Source organism: Mastigoproctus giganteus, chromosome 12 (genome assembly GCF_048544385.1).
Source record: "Mastigoproctus giganteus isolate SK-2022 chromosome 12, ASM4854438v1, whole genome shotgun sequence".
Taxonomy (NCBI): domain Eukaryota; kingdom Metazoa; phylum Arthropoda; class Arachnida; order Uropygi; family Thelyphonidae; genus Mastigoproctus; species Mastigoproctus giganteus.
This window is the reverse complement of record NC_143586.1, coordinates 94,263,245-94,269,780: the sequence shown is the minus strand read 5'-3', so window position 1 is coordinate 94,269,780 and position 6,536 is coordinate 94,263,245.

The window sequence follows — 6,536 nt, the reverse complement described above, 5'->3', positions numbered from 1 at the left end:
TTCTGCTTGTAGCCTCTTGTATCTCTTCAAGAGTGAGTGAGTGGTGGTTCTCTTTGGGTGATTGCATATTGCGCGTTTATTTGGCATATTTCTGTCTGCTCCAATGTCATCTCTGTTGGCGGTTCCTGTATGATTGTTGCAAGAATATTTGTTACTGAGTCTTTCCACGTTGCGGGGTTTTGGTTGCCGTTGTCACTTCGCCTCTGGGCAGCCTGCTGGTTGTGATTTTGTACACAACCCCCCAGGGATAAGTACTTCCTGTTGTTTGGACAAAGTTATGCAAACTTTCCCTTTTGCTCTTTTTGATTTGGCTACTTCGGCTGCCGTGGTAATCATTTTGGTCACTTCTCTTTGCAGTGGTTCGGTGATTGCCATCTCAGGAGCCAGATTTCCGTGTGTTTCCATGTAGAGTTGCTCCTGGTTACTGAAATTCTCTTTAAATATGTCCCAGTTAGCTTTGTGAACATTGAATCTGCTCTGCATCTGCCTTATTATCGGTGTTCTTTGTAGGTTTCTTTTTATGGAGTATGTAATTGTCCTATGGTCAGATGTTGACCAATCACTTTGGACTGTCCAGTCTGTGATATAATTCTCTATATTTTTTGTTACCATAGTGACATCTATGGTTGCTTCCCAAAGTGTGTTGCAGAATGTTGGGAGACAGAAGGGTTGGTTAATAACAGTGAATATCGAGTTTGTTGGAAAGTCTTCTGCAGTCTGGTGCGTTGGAAAATTTTTCCTGCATGCCTTTACTGTCTGTCTTAGTAGTTGCAACTCGGCACTCCACCAGGGTACTGCTCCTGAAGACGGTTTCTTCCTTTTTATGGGTTTGTCTGTAGCCTCTGTGATGAGCTTCTCCAGTTCAGCTTGGTGTTTGTCTGGGCTTGATTCTTCCATTTTGAGTGTATGTGCAGTCATCCGTAAGGTTTCCTGGAATAGGGGCCAATTGGCCTTTTCAATAGCATACATGTGCTCCATTTGTCTAGGTATTGTGTTTCTGACTATTGATCGATTCAGCTGGAAAGTAATTGTTCTGTGGTCGGATGTAGTCCAGTTTTCAGTGACAGTTCAAGAGGTGATGTGGTCCGCGATAGATCTGGTGGCCAGAGTAATGTCTATCGTGGTCTCCCCCATCATACTAGAGAATGTCGGGAGATTGTTTGGCTGGTTTAGTATTGAGTAGGAAAAAAAAAAAAAAAAAAAAAATTATTTCTGACATCCAAATGGTGTACCCAAATTATCCACCTTGGCTTTCTCCTGGACTTCTCGCCACCTATCTGTTAACCAGCCATGGCGCCATAAGAGAAAAACTCCATGGATTCGGATTGAGTGACACCCTCCTATTCCACTGCGGTCTACGCGAGACATGGGGGCACTTGATGTACGACTGCGCACTGTACGAGGATCTCCGCTGCCGATTTATAACCACCACCCAAATAATGCTGCGAGACCAGGAATATCTGATACTAACTGAAAAAGATACCTATAGTGCCTTCACTGAATATGCACAAGACCTCTTCACAAGAAGGCGGACTCTCCCGCATCCACCACCACAACAGCAACAACCATAAAATGAATAACCTATGACAGCAAACAATACAAACTAACAACTAACTGCCCCAGAAAAAGAAAAAAAAAAAAACCCATGATAAGAGGATCACACGAACCGGACCTAACCCACGAAAAGTGCACACCCGATATGTGGACTTCCCCCAGACGGGACGCATGAGTGACTTTCTACTCAGCTGAATTCTAAGCAGCCCAGTGAGACCGCATAGCCATGATGGCAATCGGTGCCGGCGCTCTTGCTGGACCCATCTTTCTTTCCCCCTCCCTCGGTGGTAGGGGAGGAGGCAGGAGGCTGTCCCGCCGGCCTCCCCCCTACTCGCCAACCCAGATTTCCTCCTGATGGAGCATGGGCATGCCCCACTGACTTATAATGGGGCCGTCTCCTCTATTGACACCATTTCTTCTGTCTTTCTCCCCCCAGTCTTCAGTCTCCTCTCCCTCTCTATCTGCTCGCCAGCGTATACCCCACAGGTCAAAATTTAATAGGTCCAAATTAAGTTCGCCCACATTTCGGTCTTTCAATCTAGCGTTCAACCCACACAAACGTAATTTTTTTTTTTTTAAGGTCCTAGCCACTGAAATCTCAGGAAACTAGGCGGCAGGACCTGCCAAACTACAACTACTGGGTACCTGTTCTGCCTCCACGGGGCGAAGTGTGGGCAACGTCTGGCCTCAGCAGGGATCTGGCGGCTAAATGGCCAGAAGAACAACATACACAACATCACACACCTCAAGATCCATATACTTTTAAATCTCTAGCCTTTACAGTGAACTGTATCACACCACAATGTAAACTACGCAGAGATGGGGAAACCCCCCTGGTGCCGTTTGACCCTAAACACACTTTATTGAGTAGGAGCTATTTGCAAGATCCTCCTCAAGGCGCTGTCCGTTACCTGCACCGCGTCGTTCAGGGGTCTCACTATACCATGCCGGTGAGCGGCAGTTAAGATCAGCGCCTATGATGATTCTTGCATTTGGAAATTCTGTGCGGATGGTCTGCAGGTAGGTTATGGCCAGGAGTATGTCAGCACCAGGCCGACTGTAGAGTGAGACTGCATAAAATTCTCTTAACTCCGTAATTATGTGGGCACATGCAGCCCTAGGGAGACAGTAGTTTGGAAGCTTAGTTACTGTGTAATCAGAGTTTCTTATCAGGATGGCTGCCCATGGGATTTCGCCATCAATCTCAACTATCTTGTACTTCAGGGGGTATCCCCTGACCGCCCTTCTGTGAGTAGATGGTTCCTGTATAAGTATGATATCAGTGTTTTCTTCTTTGGCTTTCTTCACTAGTTGTGCAGCAACTGCCTTAGAGCTTTGTGCGTTTAGTTGGGCGAATTTTACCTTACTTTCGTTAAACTGTTTAGGGTGTACTTCCATAATCAAGCCGTAATTGGTATGCTCCCTTTGCTTCGATGTATACCGGGCACTTTTTGTCCCTGTTTGAGTGATCAGCTTGCATTTTTTGCGCTTTACAATTTGCGCATGTTGGTGGATCTTCTTTCTTGGGACATGCCTTGAATTCATGGCCTAACTGAGCACAGTGCCCGCATGTTGGCTAAGTTTGGGCACACGTGTGAGTGCTGTGTCCAAATCGGCCACACCGGAAACATTTGGGGACAGTCACGTGCTCGTTGTAGCAATGGCTGCCCCAGTTTATAAAAACCCTGTTGTGTTGATTGAGTGACAGCTCTACAACCCAGTTGGTGTTCGGGATTTGGTTTGGTATCTTGGGATTATTAGTGTTGTTCGGTCTGCATCCGGGTGTTCCTGCTGGAGGTTTCTTGCATATAACTCATCTCGTAGCGTGGTTGGTGTCAGGTCATTTTGAGTGTTATATAAAATTATGCTGGGTCCTCTTTTTTGAGGGCTTCCAGACCAAGGGTTTGCATTCTTGGGTTTGCGATTATTTTTTGGGCATCTGCCTGTGTTAGGGTTTCAGTTATTACGCCTGTGTTGCGTGTTTTCTGGACAGATTTAATTTTCATCGTTTTGAGGTCCTCTGCTAGTTTCGTTATGACTGTTTTTCACCGCATCACTGGTGGCGTGTCATTCTGTGGAGGGTGGTCGGAGGATTATCAAGTGCGGAGTTGGCAGTAGTGTCTTTCGTTTGGGTACAGTTTTCATTTTCATTGTTGGAGGTCCCTGTATTTTGGTCCTCAGCGCTTGGGCATATGTGGGCGCGCGCTGTGGCATTTGGTTTGCCCCACATTCCATATATGCTTGGAGCCGTGTTGTGGCTCTTTCACTCTCTATATAGGTACCCACGAGATTGGTCTCCATTTTGTTAAATATAGTTACTACCTGGGCTCTGAGTCTGTTCGGGTGTTCTTTGAAAATATTTTCCAGGGCCATTTTGAGGAAGAGAGACTTCTCATATACAGTGCCCTGTGGTAGTGTAGGATCCAGGGGCGGGTCCTGCTGTTGTTTTGTATTGTGGTTATCTCTTCTGGCTCCCTCTCCTCAGTCTGACAACAGGTTCATGTTTCCAACATGAGAACCATCGGCGGCTTCCAGTTCTTTCGTTTGGTTCGAGAGGGCCGCTGACCGGGTGTCTTCCAGGTCATTCAGTCGGTCTGTTAAGATCTGAATGTCTTCGGTTTGTTTTGATTGCTGGGAATCCTTGATTTTTTCCATTTTCCCCTCCATTTCGTTACAGTTCGGATTAGCGAGACTGTTCGAATGAGCGAGAAACTATTGATAGGGTTGGCTGGGGTTTGAGAAATACTGGCAGTAATGCCCGCCACAAGTTCGTGGGTGTATTTGGTGGTCACTGGTGTGCGTTTGAAGATATGGGCTGTCCCCTGCTATCACTTTAGGGGAGGGGGGAAACAGCCAGGTACTGAAATGCCCTTAGAGCGGTAGAACTAGTTCCCTATGGGCTTTCTGAGGAATGCAGAGATGATGATGGATTAAAATTATTGTAAAAATGCACCAGAAAGAAGTTTGGATGACACTATGGAAAGTTTATGATGGAGGGGGGGAGGAATCCTTAAGTTCATATTTCACAGCATTAGAATCGCAATTTTGATCACAGTTAGGTTGGAGCAGTAGTCTGTTTGGTTTGCACAGATGGGGGCACCCTCCCCAGTCAAGGGCCAGATCCTAGCGCGGCAGCCGCGTTATCTCGGAGCGCTTCTCTATTTTTTCCCCCGTGGGCCACGTGGTGATCATGCAGTCTCGGAAACAAAGGAAAACAGAAAATAACGCTAGTATCTGGCGTAAATCCCAATGAGTAACTAAAAGTTACTCACCACTGGAATCTTGCAGTTGATATATTCTTAGGGGATCACTTTTGAAACTTAGACCATAATCTAAACGCATCTTATTAGGCAATATTTACGGAGCGGTGTTTCACGTGTCCGACTATAACGGCGGACATATTGCGATCTTTCCGAGGCTTAGGTAGGAGGTAGACGTCAGAGTGTCTGGAAAATGGATGACTGGACTCAGGATATCCCAGCAGAACATCGCCAAAAGCATGACACTGCCGCTACAGGCTTTTTTTCGTCCCTCGGTGCATCCAGGCGCAATTACTTCTCCAGGTAAACGCACACATACCCGGCCGTTCACATGGTGGAACAGCAAACGTGATTCATTGGACCAGACGATCTTCTTCCAATCACTCAAGGTCCAGTTTCGATGCTCGCGTGCCTATTTCAGGCGCTGTAACTGGTGAACCGTGGTCAGCATGGGCACTCGGAGTGGCCTGCTGCTACGCAGCCCTCATTTTCAGCAGGGTTCGATGTACTGTGTGTGTGTGTGTGTGTGTGTGTGTGTGTGTGTGTGTGTGTGTGTGTGTGTGTGTGTGTTGTGACACATTACTCCCATCACCAGCATTCCAATTACCGGCGAGTTGCTCCACAGTCGCCCTTCTTTTGCGACGTACCATCTGGGAAAGCCTTCGCCCACCTCGAGCATCGATGAGCCGTGGTCGTCCAACACCTCGCCGGCGGCTCGTGGGTTCCCCTTCCTCCGACCACTTTCGATTTGTACTAACCACGGCTGACCGTGAGCATCTCACCAGCCGTGCCGTTTCGGATATGCTCTGACCCAGTCGTCTGGCCATTAAAATTTGGCCTTTGTCAAAGTCGCTTAAGTCCACTGCCTTTCCCATCTGAATAACAAGAGTAACACTGATTAACGGATCTCAGTATCAGGTGATTTTTATACCGTTTACCGACCCACGCTCGCGCCATAGTTCACCTGCAGTTGCTTCGATTTGCACAATGACTCGCTGGTCATAATGTTTGGGCTCATCGGTGTATATTTGTGCACGTCTGATCTGGACTTCCTAAGAGTGATAACATTACATGGCTGATAACATTATCTGTGATAAAAATATGTGCTGCACTGTATTAGCTAAATAGAATTTTAGAATTTTCAAATTTTTGAAATGAAAGGCTATTTATTATTATCATTTTCAAATATTTATATCTGATTTTGAATAATAATAATAATAATAATAATAATAATAAACCTTTCTCCTTTATGGGACTTTTTCCGCCCCACGACGGCTAATGGTACCAAGTGCATGGGGGAAGTCGGTCGTGTCCGATTATTATTGTTACAGTTTGTCGAGATACTCTTTTGCTATCCTACAGGCATTCAGTATTGCGGCTTTCTTGAGTTCCATGTAAGGGTCCTCTCTAAGGCCCATTATTGCTAAGTTCTCATGGAGGCTCTATCGCACCATGCCAGTGGTTGATACAGTGATCGGGATGGTCATTACTTGTTCCATATGCCACATATTTTTGTTGGGCTCATTGTTGTTTTCGGTATTTATCAATGATATTAATGAAGGTGTATCATGCTTAATTTTCAAGTTTGGAGATGATACAAAGGTTCGCGTGTTTAGTAATGACAATATGCTACTGAAAAAGGATCTAGAAAAGTTGGGCAGATGGGCTGAGAAGTGGCAACTGAAGTTTAACATTTACAGCTGCAAAGTATTGCATATGGGT